At 35.4% G+C, this 18,197-nt stretch overlaps 1 protein-coding gene across 2 annotated transcripts in view; it reads left to right on the top strand.

Annotated features, from left to right (window-relative positions):
• xylb (xylulokinase homolog (H. influenzae)) overlaps positions 1-18,197 on the top strand; it is a 118,138-nt gene that overhangs the window by 34,455 nt on the left and 65,486 nt on the right. The window lies entirely within an intron of this gene.

Here is an 18,197-nt window from a genome sequence, read left to right as displayed (position 1 = left end):
AGCAAAACCATGATGGTATCAATTTAGTGATTGAGATTTGCATAGCACATTTCAGAATAAATATAACGTATTCATTTTCAAAGAAATGGCAAATTAAATCATTATGTCTTGAAATATTTAACTCTGATGTATTTAAGCAACAAGAAGCAGTGTTTTACCCATTGTACTATATGTAACCTCAATTTTTCTAGTTGTTTGATACAATAAATTAAATGCTAAAGAAGATACGGATGTTTTCATTTATTATTTCAGCTGAAAACCATGCAATTTAACCTTCTTACACTGTTGTACAACATACTAAACCACTTTAAACACAGCGTTCCTTCAAAGTCTTCAGAGCTGAACCTTTTTCAAATCACTTGTAAAGCTTTTGATTTTTTTCTGGGAAAAAGTTTTTCTCAGCCCTTTGAGATGTTTCTGGCTTGGCATGTCTTGTGCAGATGCTCCTGCAATTGTGAAAAATAAATGTAAAAGTCACCTGGTGTCGTGTTGGGAGAACAGTCAGGAAGCAGAAATTCTTGGAAGATCAAGGTTTCTCTGCCAGCAGCTTTTGCAAGTCTTTACAGTTAATTTGTGCTGCAGTTTATGATTCAAGGGTGTGATGTGTCGTTCCATGGTGTTTATTTCAAAGTAATCCTTCTATTTCATGGAACACGTCTGCATAACCACATATCCTTGTGTGATACAAAGTTGCTGCATAACACTGGCATTTTCTGGTCTTGCCTGCAGAGGGTTTTATGGAAAAAGCTGGTTGTTTCTTGTGAGTTTTTAAACCTTTAAACTACTGTTTATAATTTAAGGTTTTTTCATTTAATTGTACACAAAAGTATCAGAGACTCCACCCTTAAGTTGAAAATGCATTCCAGACCTTCAAGCAGTATATTGTGTATTATAAAATGACTGGTCTTCCTTCTCTCATCAGATGCCTTTTTTTCAAGCATCATAACAATGTTCTAGATGCACTGCTTATACAGTACACACCTCGTTAGTTTCATACTTATAATTTATCCCACTCTCATGCCCAAAACGTATTAATATTTGACAGTAAAAGTCTTTAAAAGCTTTGTTTTACTTACCATCTTCATATGTAGGCTGGACTGGACTAGGTTATCTTTATGCCATAACAAAAATCTGTAGATCATGATGTATAGGATTGATTAGTATTTTCAGGTTATTCTAAAACACATCCATAGATTCCTTTGTTTAGGCATCATCTAGCATACAAAATCTAATGACCACTGTAGCCTGCCTACAAATGCAAGAGCACAAATATAGTGCAGTCTAGTTATAGTTGTACTTTTCTTAGCACATAGTGTAAGTACATGTAACAACAAAAATTGTCAGTGTGACTATTTCTGTACCCTGAAGTACCCTCATCCAAATATACAATTTGACTTCAAGCTAAATTATATAATAATAAGATGTGAGCTTCACTTTTATCTAAGAAGCTGTTGAACTTATATAACTTAAAGTCTACAATTATGCATAATTACATTGCAATTATACACTTCGATAAGAAGTCACCAAAATTGAGACATATGCTAATAATATTGAGATGGTTTTACTGGGTTTATTGACCTACACTTGGTATACTTAATGGTATACTTTTTGACGTTCTCAACCTCTTCCAGAAAGCTTTGTGGACTTCAAGATTCTTTCCGGAATTGGAATTGTGTCATTGGCTTCTGTTCTCTCTCAGAATTCAAAAGGCCAAAATTACATTGAGGATCAGGAATTATTATTCCATATTGGAATGGCTCCACAGAAGACAGGAGACAATCTTTAACAGAAAAGAGTTGTGAAAAGAGTTGTGGGGCTTTCGGTTCTTGCTACCTAGCCATGTTGTTGAAGCTGAAACCTTAGCTTTAAATAAATGGCTATAAGACATCCTCAGATCAATTGGCTACTAGTCCTCAAATGAGCTCAATGGGCTTAATGGCCACCTCTGATTTGTAATGTTTCTTATTTTTTATGTTTTTTTGAGTATCTAGCAAGGAGGCAGCAGAGGGTACAACACATTTTGTTCAGTGGGGATACAACTCATTGGATATCATAGAATCATTTGGTATTTATATGTAGAAATTCATATTGCAGTTGGCTCTGAGATTATCGTGAGCATCTCATTATACTTTCACAGCTTTGCGAATTTTGTTTTATGAATAGTTCGACAATGCTTAGGCTGCATGCCCTGGTTCTGTACACGGTGTAGGCAAGCTCTGGATTGCTTTCCATTTAATACATTTAAAAAAGCACATGCCCCTTTTACTGAGACCCCCTAAGAAGTGAACAGTTTTATAGTGTGTTAAAGTTTACTTTCATCCTTGCTTCCCTCTGAGAAATACCCACTGTGACTCAGTAATGATGTCTTTAATTTGTACAATACTCCTTGTGGGGTGTAGTGGAGTGGAAGCAGGGAGCCTTACTGAAAGATAATCCACAGTGGCTGTTTTCAGAAATGAAAGCTAAATGCTGAAAATGTACCATTGTTGCTTCAGTCAGGCCTTATATTTTTATTACTTAAGATAACGTTTCCTCCCCTGTGTTTGTATTTAATGGGCAGTGTTTGCATTGCTCAGATCTATATGAATTTCATTTTCCAGTCAGAATTTCTGAAGACTATTCCCTGACATTTCTCTGTATTGATGGAGAATGTCACTCTTGACTGCTTCCGCTCTCTGGCTGTTTCTTTCTCAGCTTGTGTACATATCAGCTTTTATAGCTGTGGGCAGAACTCAATGTGTAGATTTAATAGACACACTCTGCTGCTGGCCCTTCTTTCCTCTGCAGACTTTGGAGAGCCCCCATTACCTGTAAAGCTCTTTGAGTGGAGTGTCCAGAAAAGTACTCTATAAATGTAAGCAATTTTTAATTATTATTATCCAATGAAATCCTGAGTTATAGCTTGCTTATTACATATTTACAAAATATTTAAGGAATAAGCCCAGAAAATTGTTTTGAATTATACAGTAGAAAAGGATACTTGTAAAGTTGTAAGATGGCTCTAGTTGTAAGCTGTACAATATGTTATATGTTGTACTTCAGTATTATCACTCAGTGAAATACCCTAGTCTAATATTGATTGGGCTGACAGGTGGCCACAGTACTGTGAAATATGTTGTTCATACTTGCAAAGAATGAGCCATTTGTGTTTTGTGTGCTTTCCTCTTACCTTTATACTTTCTGTAATTTGTCTTACTCTGCTTTAGGCACAAACTTCATTCAATAAAAATGTTGAGAGGCATATGAAATGAATTTATTAAACTGACATACAGTCAAGGCACAACTGAGGGGTATCTAAATCTGCTTTTGGAATGACTGTATTTATTATGCTTCACAGAAATATGAACAGCTTTTCTTATAGTTTTCATGCAGGATACCTTACATATAAGCTATGGGATTTTCCAACAAACTTTATCAGATCTCCTTTTTAAAAGTATATTTAGTTTTTACTGAACACTTTGAAATCAAACATTGGTATACGGCTATATATAACATATAGTATACTGTACCACGAAAGCTTCACAAAGGTAAAACAGATCTAATTTAAACCGCCTAAAATATTTAGTCTCTTTTCGGTGCCTACGGACAGTTCTAATTAGAAGAGGAATGCACTATAATTAATCTTCGTTGATTACAGATTTAAAGACTGTAAACCAGCATCCGTTGTATCCTAAACATGAAGGCCCTAAATCCAAACAATATTTGTATACCTCAGGAATTCTTTAAGATGTAATCAAGAGAAATTTCTAATGACTTTAAAGCTGATTTTTAAATTATTTTTACATCTCTGTGGAGCATGAGAAAATGGAAAGCAATTAAAGCTCTCTAGTCATGCAACAACAGTATATTAAATAAATTATTCCCTACTGCTATTAACTAATGCAATAAAAAAACATTTGCGGAAATGACAAAAAGGCAAAGGAGTGCACCAGATATTTTGAACTGAAGAAAATCTGGCAGACATGTTCCACAAAACATGCTGGGCTGCTTTCAAGATGATTGTTTAGTTACATTCTGGTTATGAGATGATAGAATTCTGTAGGCATCTTCTTTTGGGTTTAGAACTATAAAATAATATTGTCTTTTGTGAAATTCTGATTATGTTCATGTGGATTAATTCATGGTTAGTGTATAGTGTAAATAAATAGAAAACTACAGTATCTTACAATAATATAATAATGAAAGATAAGGACTAATGTTTATATTTTTATGCTCTAAGAAATGTGGGAAGAAACTTCTGTTGTAGCTCACCTTTTCTTCCCATTCTCTCACAAACCTAATTAACATTTATAACATTTGTGTCAAAAGGATCAATGTTATCAAGCTTAAAAGCAGTTTAGAATTACATACAGTATAGTTCCTGTTCGGTTGCTTACACTTCTCAGATAGAATGATTCAAAAGCTTCACATATAGTAGATGAGCTGCTATTATCATTAATCTTTGTATTAACCTTTCACACCCAGAGAACTGGAACCATGACTTCCTGCTGGATTAATTATAATTACTGTAATTTGACAATAAGGATTGCAGGATTGAAATATACATTCAGTGTCTTCTGGTCTTTAAATTACCCTAAATTTGTAAATGTGGTGTTATGGCAGGATCAACTGATGTCACTTGGCTTAAAGATGATGTCTGCCATGGAGTGGATGAAATGTATCAGAGATTATATGAAATTCTCCAAATGGAAGTGAAAAAGGTCACTCTGTCTGTGTGTAGGTGTGCGGTGGGGGGAGTGTAGACGTGCGATTTGTACTTTGGTTTTTGTAAAAGCTGTGTTGACATTTAGGGTCAGCCTAGGGCAAAGCACTGGTAGGATTTGTGGTTTTGCAGGCCAGCGTGGTGAACTTCAGAAATCTGAGGGGTTTGAGCTCAAACTCACATTGGGGATTTTGCAGAAAAATGGACATGAATGTCAATTTGATATCTGTCCAAAGTTATACAAACTTGAGGGAGCTGAGATTTATATTTCCCTCCATAGTTTCCCCTTCTCTTTCAGTGTTCCTTTTTTACAGGGGTTATGAGAAGGTAAACCAACTCCACATGTTTTTAAATTTCTTGGAGTACCATAATAAAACATTCAGTTTTTTGTTCATGTAGAACATGGCATACTAAAATTTATCACTAGGAGCCATTGATCTATTTTAGGCTATTTTAAAGACTTTGATATTTTTTATTCTTTACACTTCAGATGTTTTGTGTGCTCTTAATGTTTCAGGTCACGTTTACAGACAATATGCATTTGCATTGTTTCTAAAATACAAATGAAAAGGGACGATTAGCATACACTAATGACAAATATGAATATTTATTTTTGCTAGATGTGTGACATTACTATGCTTTGTTGGTGTTTTACCCCCCAAACCTCTTTAGCAACTCCTGCCTTTGTCAATGACAGATGCTCATATTCTGGCCTGTTTTACAACTTTAGCATTGTATTGTAAAATCATTTTCTCCACTCAGTTCCACTCTAATTTCTCCAGAGCTTGTTTTTTTTGGCCATTTTTCCTTTTTCATTCTCCTTTTAAGCTCATGGCTTAGCATTACACTTATTACAAAATCTATCATTCTTCTCTTGTAAGAAATTTAGACCTATTGTAGATGTGTTACAATTTTGTTAAAATGTGTTATATTTTGTTAAACAAAGCCATTATCCACAAGTCTCATCTCTTAATGTATTGCTTTTTGGGGTTAAGATCCCGTCTTTTGTGGATGTGGTTATCTCATTTCAGTATTCCTCATATGTATGGCTTTTATTCAATTCACACTGCAATTAGAATTTTACTAGTGTTATTGGTTTCTAATCTTGTACCCTATCAGTAACAAAATGAGTAATGTGAGTTTAATATTTTTATGATTTAATCATTTTACAGTGGATTCATTAAACCATCTACCAGAATTTCAGTCTAAGAACATCACAGGACATAAGATTACACCAGACATCTCATTTCACATAATGAATCATACAAAAATAACCATTTGGCAGCTGAATGGACAAAATCAGTATTTGATGCAAAAGTTTTGCAAATTCCAAGAAAAGCTGTGAGCAAAAAAACCTCTGAAAAGATCATGGGTCTGAATACTTAAAAGGCAACCAACAGATTTCAGGTTTTCTTGGAAAAAGGTTGGTGCTGGAAGAGGTGTTAGTAGGGCCAGCGGGGGGCGCTCACCCTACAGTAAATGTGGGTCCTAATGTTCCAGTATAGTGACGGGGATACTATACTGTGAAAAAGGCGCCGTCCTTTGGATGAGACGTAAAACCGAGGTTCTGACTCTCTGTGGTCATTAAAAATCCCAGGGCGTTTCTCAAAAAGAGTAGGACCGTAACCCCAAATTTCCCATTGAGCTTTACCAACCATGGCCTCCTAATAATCCCCAACTATGAATTGGCTTCATTACTCTGCTCTCCTCCCCACTGATAGCTGTGTGGTGAGTGTTCTGGCGCACTATGGCTGCTGTTGCATCATCTAGGTAAATGCTGCACATTGGTGGTGGTGGTGGTGGTGGAGAGTCCCCATTACCTGTAAAGTGCTTTGAGTGGAGTGTCCAGAAAAGCACTATATAAGTGTAAGCAATTAATAATAATAATAATTAATTAATCAATCTTGTTTGGTAAGGGATCAAATATTAAATCAGTTATTTCACAAATCCCTGACATAACAACAGTCTGTAATTGTTTCGCTTGTAATAAATGTATTGACTTGCTGTATTGTAGAATAACTTGTACATTTGTCTTGCCGAGATGTTACAGATCTATTCCCAAAGTATTAGACCACCCCTGTTGTTTGCAGTTTTTTTATAGGAAGAAATCAGCTCGCCTACGGGTGATGCTGGTTTCTCTAACTTGTGCGGAATGCGCAATTATTCGTTTAACTTTCTGGAATGGTTATTTGCCACACCCAGTGGTCTGACCCAAGATCAACACCCCAGATTTCTCTATCTGTTTACACTTTTTAACATTATTGTTATGTGGTAGAATATAGTAGAAAAATAGTTTTAGGTTAGACTGAAGTAAATCTGTAAACAAATAGTATTATGAAAAATAAATACAGTGCCTTTCAAAAATATTTAGACCCTTCCAATGGTGTCCTATTTTGTTAAATTACAGTATTTCAAAATATACTTAAAAACTGAAATATTTTGATTGCCTTTATACTCCATTTTTGGTGGAAGCACACTTAGCAGCAGTTCCTACCCCAGGTCTTTTTGTGTAAGTCTTGGACACTTCTTCTGTCTTCTCGACAGATTTCCTCAAGCTCTCTCAGTTTGCTTGGAGATCACTTATGGACAGAGGCTTTCAAGTCTTCCAACAGCTTCTCAGTAAGATTCAAGTCAGGACTTTGACTGGGACACACATAATTCATTTTCTTATTTTTAAGCTACTCTGGCGTACAGTAGCTTTGGTTTTGTGCTCTGGATCTTTGTTCTGCAGAAAGGTGATGTTTTGTCACAGTTTTAGGCCTTTAGCAGATTTTCCTCAATGAGTTGTAAGTACTTTGTTCCCATTGCTCTTGATAAGCTTCCCAGTCCCTGCTCAGGTGAAGCAGAACTATAACATAATGCTGCCACCACCATGCTTGATAGTAGTTATGGTGTTGACTATATTGTGTTTGCATCTGATGTAATGATTTGCATTTAGACCACAAAGTTCCAAGTATGTCTTGTCTGACCTTAAAACATTTTGCAGATACCTTTCACCTCTTAATAACAACTTCACCATTCTCTCTTAGGAATATTAAGGGTCTTTGAAATGCTTTTATACTCTTCTCTTGATCTGTGCCTTCATACAGCTTTATCTTTGAGTTATTTTGTAAGCTCCTTTGTCTTCCTGGTTCCTTAATCCTTTTTTATAGAAAACGTTGTTTTAATTCTTAAACACGTGAAATGCTAAGAGTTTAAATGCTAATTCAGTCATGACCTTTCCTTTTTCTTTTGTATTAATTATGTTTACTTGTTTGTTTTTATTTTTTGCTGTGAATGTGTAAAGTAGGACATGTATATAAATACATTGATTGCTACTGTACTTCAAAGCATTATGACAGTAAACTTTAAAACAACAGAATGTGAAACTCTGCAAGGGCCTGAATACTTTTGTAAGGTAATGTGTGTTTTATGTAATTAAAGAGTACAGATTTTCCAGTTGCATACATTAACTCCTTTTGCTGCAATATGTTAAATGTGGCTCTTGAATGATTCAGCACAAGGATCAGTGGCAAGCAAGTCTGAATTTCAGAAAATTGCCTGCAGCTATTAAACATGGAAAAAATCTAGCTCTGACAAAAAAAGTAACAATTAAGTGCATTTAACTTACAGCAATTAAAATAAACTAGTGGTGATACTAGTGGTATCAGGCTGATATGGTACAAGAAAAGACGTGTTAAGTGCTTAAGAAAGAAAAGAGGATTCTATCTAGAAACATATCAAGGCTTAATGATGAAAAGTAAGGCTATATGTTTTACCTTTTTTCTGAACAGAACAGAAACCTCTAAAGGAAGAATACAAATTTCCCTCTAAAACATCTGAGTAGTTGCATTAGGTTTACATAACTCCTATCTATACTGGAGTTCAAGAATGGTTTGTTAAACTGCATTTTTTAAATTGCGGAGACTGGTGACTTCTGGTATGCTACTGTCAGTGTGTCAGAAGCATGACCATAACTCCTATATATATATATTGGATATTGGGTGAAACTAATGGGAAAATAGTGTATTGTTCTGCACATCCGTAGAAATATTGCAGTCACTGGACATTTGCTTATTTGTTTTTTATGTCATTTTTAATACCTTTTAGACCTTTCACTACCTTAGATAATGTTGCACTTTCGATAAAATCCTTGACATTCTAAAGTAGGTAATATAAGAGATTTAGGAAAGTACTTGTCGAATCACAGTGACCACATAAAACTTGAATATTTCCCAAAATACCATACTAGGGCTATACTGTATTCCTTGCACAATGGGTGCTGTATCTGACTTCCAAACACGCCTTGTCACTAATTCTCAATGTCACACTTCTAGAATGGGTGAATCAAACATAACACTTTGGTACAGCTGAGATGTGGGATTCATGCACCACATACCACATATAAATTGAACCTGGGGGCTTTAACTATTTTTTGAAAAAAAACTTGCTAGTTTAACTTATAGGGTAACTGATCGGAAAAGATGTGGTTTAAAGAAGGGTTATTCTGAAGTTCAGATTTCTGAAGTGAAGTCTCTTTAAGTTTGTGTTCATGTTTCCAAATTGTAATAAAAATGATTTATCATTGGCAAAAAGATTTAGATTAGGTGTCTCCAACCTTAGTCTAGGAGAGGGTCAATCCAGTCTGTAAGTTCCACACTCCCACTGTCCCGTTAGGCTGGCACAGTGGTACTTTTTTTCATGAGACCCATAACCAGAAGAAATTGTTCTTTATTTTGACAGTACAAGATGGAATTCTGAGTGGAGAAAGACTAGAATGGTCATATGGTTGTTTTAAATGTGATATAAAACTGCACTTATTAGCATTGCTGCCTTGAAGCGCTGGGTTCTTGGATTCAGTTGTTAGGGTAATATCTTTGTAGACATTGTATTGTATATTGTCCCTATGTTTGCATGGGTTTTCTCAAGGTGCACAGGCTTCCTCCCGTAGCCCAAAAACTTACTGGAAGGTTAATTAGCTTCTAGGAAAATTGGCCCTGGTGTGAGTTTTTGTGTCTGTGTGTGCCCTGTGATAGATGGCGTCCTGTCCAGAGTGTATCCTGCCTGGGATGGGCTTTGGCTTTCCTGCCCTCCTGTAATGGATAAAGTGGTTAGAAAATTAATAGATGGATGGGTGATACTTTTTTTTTTAATGTGCTGTTCAATTGTATTATTCCAACCACTTTTTAGAATCATTTGAGTTTTAAGAAAGCAATTTGTTCAATCGATTGAATAATTTGTACAGATTAATATTAATATTAATATAAGGCTGGTGTTAACAAATAATGTTTACAGGAATGGTATGAGAATGAAACCTTTTAAATTAGAAGGCTCTCAGAACTGTGTACAAATGTCTCACATCCTGAATAGCATTGCCATATTGATAGTCAAAAGCAGAATGCAAGGAATTGAATAAAGATCCATTAAGAGAGAAACATACAAGGAATGTCAGGTGTTATGAATGCAATCTATTGCATGAACTAGTAGTTTTGCACTTTTAATTCATACAGTGATATGTGGTTACTTGGAAACATATGAATGCACCAGAACAAAAACAGGTGCTTTGGACCTTAGTTTGATTAGGACCCTGAGTCTTAAATTTAAGAGATTGGATTTAATTTTCTCCTCTGCTTTGTTCTCATTGTATAAACAAAATGAAGTGAAATAATTGAAGTTTCTTCTTTTTTAAATGTTATTAAAGAGTTTAGATAATTTTCCAATTGCGTACCTTAACTGCTTTTAATACAACACTTCTAATCCAGTGCTTCTAAAACTCAGAATTCAGAATTTAAGGGGAGAATAGTCCACTTCTATTGGAAAAACAGAATGAGATGACATTTAAAAAGGATGGCGTAGAATGAGCTGTCATGTCTTTTCTCTCTGTTTCTTCTTCAGGATGTTAGTGTAAGGAGTGCATTTCAAATAGTATTAGACTTGTCTGGAAGAAAAGGGGGAAGATAAAATATAAAAGCAGTGCTTCTTTCTCCTTATCTAGTCCCAAGTTCCGTGTTGAGTTTGAAACAGAGGTCACATTAAATGACACAGATGTCCATTGACATAAATGTTAAACAAAAAGGATGTAATATAAAACAACATTTGTGTCATACTCTATCAGTTCTGCATTGTAGTTTCTTTCAAATTCAATGATTTGCTCTTTTTTGTGTGATAGGACGGTCTTTTCCTGACCTTAAAGTGTTTCTATCCATTTTATATGTATATATAAATATATGGGTGGCATGGTGGCACAGTGGGTAGCCTTGTGGCCTTGCAGTGCTGGGCCCTGGGTTTAATTCCTGGGTTGCTGACTACATGGGATTTGTATGTTATCCCTATGTTCACGTGGGTTTCTCCCAGGTGCTCCAATAGGCTCCAGGCCATCATGACCATGAACTGTATAAGCAGTAGTTGGAAGTGATGATGATGTGATATAAATATGCAATTGCGCCTATATAGTTCAGGTGGGTAGCTGCGTCAGCTGCAAAGGTAATTGTCAGCATGCGAAGGCTCAACAGCCGAAACTTTGTGTTCTCTTTCTTCTTTTTTTTTCAGCATGGAATAAACCTATTACTTGTTCCTCTGCGCCCATATATTTACATATATCATATTGAATATTTCTATGCCAGTGTTGAGTTCCACTAAAGCATCGTGTGTTGAGGAAAACCTAAACAACTGTTGCTAAGTATTGAAACTTAGTACTAAACTTCAACAAGTAGGCCAATGTTAAGGTCTGGATAGACACACACTTCTGGTATTATTCTCGTTGCAAATCCTTATGAATGATATTAAATGAGACCGTTTTCAAACTGCTGGAATCAGTCTTTTGGCCTTTTTTAGATATTGACAAATGTGTCATTTAAATCTGTATGTCCCATCCTTGTGTTTACAATGTTGACAAGTTGTTCTAATAATAAAAGAATAAAAATGAAACTTAATATTGGAAATCAATGTTTCGTGGTCAAAAGCACCTGTTTTTCTAACAGAACCGGAGGATGCAAACCAGCCCTAAAGAAGAACAGATTCATTTTTGTATTTCTGTTTCTGAGAGTAGGGGTGATAATCTATTTCAATATGACTATCGCCTTTCTTTGCTCATCATGCTGGTAAAAACTGTCTAAAACTCAGTCTAGCTTCATTCAGCTATATATCGTTTGTCTCATTTGACTGGGGAGTCAATTAATTTCTGCATGAAAAATCCATGCATCTTCTTTCTGTGTTACCATGGAACTCAGATACCAGATTCATGAGGGCAAGCTTGGACTGTAGTCTTGGAGACATTGTACCCTGATGATGCCAAAGTTTTCAATGCCCCTTTTTATTTTAGATCAGAAACTTTGAATCTCTTCACATGTACGATTTCTTTGATAAATCAACTTTTAATTGCAATTATTCAAAGATACTGTAAGAATGCATTTGGAATCTTATGTATATCAACATGCATTTATATAGTATTTATGTCATTTTTTTAGTGGAGACTCTTCTGGATTGAATATCATGGTGTTTTTCTCTTGGAATTATATATTTATTATTATATTATATTTATTGCTATAATTTTGCTATAATTTTCTGTGCCCTCTAGATTTATTAATGGGGTAGGTAGGTCCCTTTTGAGGTAAAAAAGGCCCATGGGGGGCGAGGGCCCTATTTTTCTTGACCATCCGACACTGGAAGTGGAGGTGATGTGGTCAGCATCATGCTCCGGCAGGCCTATTACCTCCAGAAGGATTAACCCCCTGATACTCATTTGGAAAGTAGGCTGAGTAGACCTGGGAGCCGTCTGGAAGGAATTTAGAGCTTACCCCTACCTGGGATTGAACCTGGGACCTTCCAGCCAGAACGCCCTTGCCGTCTGAGCTACCACAGCTCCTTATTAATGGGGTAACCAGATAAAATATAAAGAAAGTATTTCATTATGACAGAAGGTTTTAAAATTGGATAATATGTACTGCTGAAAAAATAAGAAAGTTAATCTGTAATTTTAATAGAACTGCACAGAGTGAAGTTATATTTATCACAAATAATTTAAGAAAATACAAGTATCACATGTTTTACCCCTGTGCAGTTAGTATTTTGTAAATCTTCCTTTGGCAGGGATTACACTGACGGGATGCATCTTGTGGTGTGCTCTGAGTTGAGAACATTTAATCAGGTCCTTGAATGCCCACAAATGCCACTTTAATGCAGGTGACAATGCCTTGAAGTTTTTTTTTCTTTTGCCCTGTGTCCTGAAGATGCCAGTTTGTGTTGGAGGTGCCTTTGGATTTACAGTGTATTCCCAAACCACTTGTTTCGCTGCTTGCAGTGTAAAGACTGTGTCCTTAATATACCAGTATCCTTAAATGTATTAATGATGGACACTGCGGTAGAATGTGATAGACCCCGCTTTTTGTTAATTCTTTTAAAGGCATCCTTCAGCTTGTGGATCAATGGTCCACAATGACCACTTGCCCACAGTCTCTGAGATTTAACATGTTCATGCGTTTAGCTTCTGAGTGTTTTTCATATAACCCTGCCTGGTACCCATTTCTTGCTGGGACAAGCTCCTGCTCCAGCTCCACTGCAGTCTGAATTGGAAGAAGCAGTTAGAAAATGGATGGACGTTTTCCTCCTTTTATACCCCCAGAGAAACAGGGGGTGACCTTTGGAAGCCTCTATGTGGCTCTGGAGGAGTTCTGGAACTTTGAAAGAGCTGAATAATATTGTAGATTTGTCTTAATTGCTTTTATTTAAGAGTGGCACAGTGATGATATGGTTAGTTTTGCTGCCCAGCAGCACTGGTGCCCTGGGTTCAGTTCCTTGGGGGCTGGCTCCATTGAGTTTGTACTGTATGTTGTCCCTGTGTTCATGTGGGTTTCCTCTGGGTGCTCTGGTTTCCCCCCATAGTCCACAGACATGCTGGTTGGTTAACTGGCTTCTGATAAAATTGTCCCTGGTGTGAGTGTGTGTTGATCTATGTGTCTGCCCTGTGATTGACTGATGTTCTGTCCAGGGTGTACCCTGCCTAGTACCAATTGCTTGCTGGGATAGGCCCCAGCTCATCTTTGACCCTAGTGGGTAGAAAATGGATGCATAGATTTTATTTAAGGGAATACTTAGAGGTGTGAATAAATGTAACCCTTGGGTTTTCTAGAATTCAGTTAATTATTTATACCAGATAAGACATTACTCTGTCAAATTCCACTATAATGATAATACACCACTTTCAGAACTATTTTAAGCAAGACACATTGTGCAATCCAAAACTTATTCAGTTATAGGGTGTTTCTTGTTCCTATATCATTGGGTGTATGAATATATCTGGACGGTCTTGATACATAAGTCTCATGAAATGTGAAAAGGGAATATTTTTAAAATAGATTTTAAAAAAGAAGTATATTTGTCATGGATCAGTTAGTATAAAATATGATATCTAAATTCAAGCCGTGGCATACTATACTCTTTTCATGTTCTCCTTTTTTGATCTTATCATAAATATGTAAAATCAAAGCTTGACTTAATATTGATACTTAAACTGTAATGTTATCTTGTCTTTACAAGTGTGGTATTCAAATGTTGTTCAATTAGGGAATTTATAATATTTCTGTAATTCAGAAAACTTTTGCTTTTACAAAGGTTGATCTTTTTTTTCATTTTTAGAGGGAATACACAGATTTCTAGGGGAGGCATACTACTGTAGTGAAGACTTGTTTCAGAATAACTTTGACAAGATAGATTTTCACATGCACAAGTCATTGAGAAAACACCTTGATTTCATTTTTCGCTGATGATTAAACTGTAAACTACAGTAGGTAGTTTTTCTGAGTGAAAATTGTTGGCTTTACTTTAATCAACTGTGGCTGCAACTAGGCTGAACAAAAGCAGGGATGAGCTACAAAACACATTAAAAATGCTTTCAGACATGTTGTCATTATTTTTAATAAAATGTTTTTTTCTCCTCCAACGTAATGTGTCACTTCTTGGTTAGCAATATAAACATGAAACTAATGAGTTTATACACCTCCAAAATATCAGGCAAAATGAAATACAGCAGAATTTATCTTTAAGCAGCCAAGGAAATGAAGGGCAGTAACACAATAACCTGAAATAATGAAACTATTGAAATATTTTACACCATACAAGGGGAATGTATTACATTTTAATATAATGATGTTTTTTATATATTTTAAACATTGCTCTTATTGTATGGATTAGCTGTTTATTCCCTCTTTTAATGATTTATCAGTCTTTCAGCTAATCCAAATAAACATTTCTTACGAAAACTGTGGGAATCTGACCCCTGTCACCATGATCGATGCTATTAGGCTTTCCTGCAATTATTGCACTTTCAGATGCTCTGCTTGACAGTTTCCCTAGGAAGATAACCAGAGAACAATAACAATAACAGCCTGCCAAAAACAATAGCATTTGCAGTCCTATGGACTAGGATATATAGCCTCTATCCTGTTTTAGTCTGAGATCATTTCCTTCTGTCTTGGACATACCTATCCGTCAGAATGGAATCAAAACTTTGGGTGGTCTCTCAGAATGTGCCTGCTTGTTTCTGAACATATACTCCTATTCTAATGTACTCCTTCTGTAATGTACTGATTAACAACTGTGAAAGCTTTCAGTGGCGATTCATTGTGAAGGGCACTATGCCAAATAAAATCTGACGAGAAAATTATTTTGAAGCCCTGCTTGCTTACATCACTTACATCTTGTTTCTCAATATCAGTATTTAATTCCACCAGTCAACCAATAGATAATATGGCTTCCTAATGGATTACAAAGGCTTGAATATATTTAAATGTATTTTAACTTTTAAAAGAATTGGGGCACATCCTTCCAAATATGGGAATAAACAAAATATCACATAGTCCTTTGATTTTTTTTTCTTTCAGAACGCTCTGAAGGTTGTCCAGTAGTTTTCCATATGTGACAAAATAAAGTGTTTTCCAACTTTAGCAGAGTTCTTTTGTTTTATTTGGAAATGAAAAAGTAAATGTATGGAATTCAGATTGATCTAAGTATTTATCCTATATAACCTGCATATCTATGTAGTAAGAAAACATAAGAATAAACATTTTTATAAATATAAATATTGTATTTTTTGTTTAGTGCTCTGTGGTGATGGAATAAAACCCATCAAACATGCTTTTTTAGTAGATGAACTGTTGCTCTGCTCTGAAAGATACATTATTTAACATTTGTGGACTGTGAAGGCATAAGTTTTACAAGATTTTTTACATTAATCAGTGTTCCTCAGTGTCAGATTATTTAAAAATAATAATAATAAATACATTTTAAAATACACTATAAAACTTTTTATATTGGCATACTGACAAAAAGCCTAATTTTCATCCATCCCAATGATACAACTACTGTACCTCTGTCACTGTGATTTTAAGTCAAATTACTGTGATAAATCACATTCTTAAAATAAAAGGAGTATCAATAGTGAGCAGTGTTCAATATGTCTGAATGGAGCGTAGGGGTGCTCAGTCCTGCTAGCAGCTTGTCCTGATCCATGCAAACATCATATGATTCGATTAAAATATTTGCTCTATAACACAGATAATACCCTTGAAATCTTATTATTGTAGTCATTGCTACATAGCAACTATATATCTCTCCTTCAAACTGGTGCAGTTCTTGTGTGTTACTCTGGGTATAGCAATGGAAGTATGTAAATTGAAACCACATTATACAGTACTTTGTTGTTCAGAAATTCTATATTTAAAATTCATGAGACTCCTATTTTTCCTAACCACCAGCGATATTAAATTTAGTTGCATTATTTAATTAACTTGTATGCCCACAAAGTGGAAAGACAGTCTCTTTTTAATGTTATTCATAAGCCCATTGATATTGAATCAATTCAACATGCTAAGCTTGTTCCGCGAAGCAGCCTGGAGCATTGCTCCAGCAGCCTGCTGCCCAATACTGTATCGTATCATCATTTTACAAGTGTAATTCATTGAAATGGGATTCACATAGATTTTAAAATAATGAGATGAAAATACATCCTCATGTAACCCTTTCAAGAAGTACAAAATGGGCTCGGCTGCCTTCTCTACCAAGCCTGGCTTTAACATTGTATTTTTAGAATGTGTCATGACTTAAGTGCTACTGGCTACGTTTGCTGCTGTTCAAATGTCTTTCTTTTCCAAGGGTTAGACTTCAGAGAAGAAAGAATCCCAAAGCCAAGAGATTGTTGTTCCCTGCAGCTTTGACCACCAGCTGCATGGTCCACATCTTTTTTTTCAGTGTGGCACAGCAATTGCATAGACATGTCATGGAAAGAGGCTGATATTTTCCAAATTAACCAAATTTATGGTAAGAAATGATTATTTATTAAAAATAACCAAAAAAAATATACTAGGTGCTGCCTACACTGATAAGTAGCCAATAGATTATCTTGAAGACAATGTTAAGATTTAGTATTGAAAAAAAAACAATTTCAAAATGACATTCTTTGCTTCCACCCTCTGAGATTTAGTCTTCTTTATTATCTCCTTAACAATTATGGGATTCTTCCCTTTCCTTTCTCCTTGACTTTATATTCTTCCTTTCCTTCTTTATTATCTAAAGCTGTTTGAGAAAAGCAATGTCTATGGTTTCACTCTCTCCCTCTCAGTTCCTTTCTTCTAATCTTTCCTCTCAGATTTCCCTTCCTCTGCATTCTGCTCGGCAGGACAGGAACCCAATATAAACCATCTTTTTCCTTGTACCAGTTATCGTAATAATAACAATAAAAGAATAAGAAGGATTTTTGTTAATGGGTGCTTATCAAGAAACTTGAAACTCTGTGAAACACTCCGTTGCCCAATTCTGGGCAAATTGTGGGCAAAAAGCAATTTTGTGCTAAGTGGAGTATAATTGCCTGAATCAGCAGATTTTACATTTATAGATGGTACATGAGGTTTCTGGGTAACCTTCATTTAAAAAAGCTTAATTAATCAACCCAGACATTGACACTGTTTACATGGATATAACATTAGATCCTGACTAAGTAATCAAATATACAGGCATACTATCTTTTGAGATTAAACTGCAGGAAAAAAATATGTAAAGTGCAATTTTTGCCTCTAACACATCATCTAGTGTAGATCTTTAAAAAAATAAGCAAAATATATTTGTTTTATAAACCTTATATGACTACTTGCAAATGGATAACTTTACTTTTTGGAGTTAAACAGAGCCCAGGAAAGGGGCTGTGCTCTGCGACATCAAGATGTCAGACACAGTGGTGAACTGTGACTTTTCTAACAAGACTTATACAGTAGGAATACTTTAAACACAAATTATGTTGTTATCATTTTGAATTCTGTTCATACCAGGTCTATGTGTATCTTAAAACATTTACTTTAAAACAGAATATAAATTTTGGGGTGCCACACATTACATACACAGTAAAACAGTGTTTTTGTTTAAAGATATTTGCTCATCTTGGCAAAACTGAAATTCTAGCTGTCTCACTTTTGATAACTGCGAACTGTTAATTTAACCTGGAATTAAACTGGTTAATTAAATAAACCTG

Source organism: Lepisosteus oculatus, chromosome 6, assembly GCF_040954835.1.
Source record: "Lepisosteus oculatus isolate fLepOcu1 chromosome 6, fLepOcu1.hap2, whole genome shotgun sequence".
NCBI lineage: Eukaryota > Metazoa > Chordata > Actinopteri > Semionotiformes > Lepisosteidae > Lepisosteus > Lepisosteus oculatus.
Note: the sequence above shows the minus strand (reverse complement) of the source record. Positions and strands in the feature narration are given on the sequence as shown.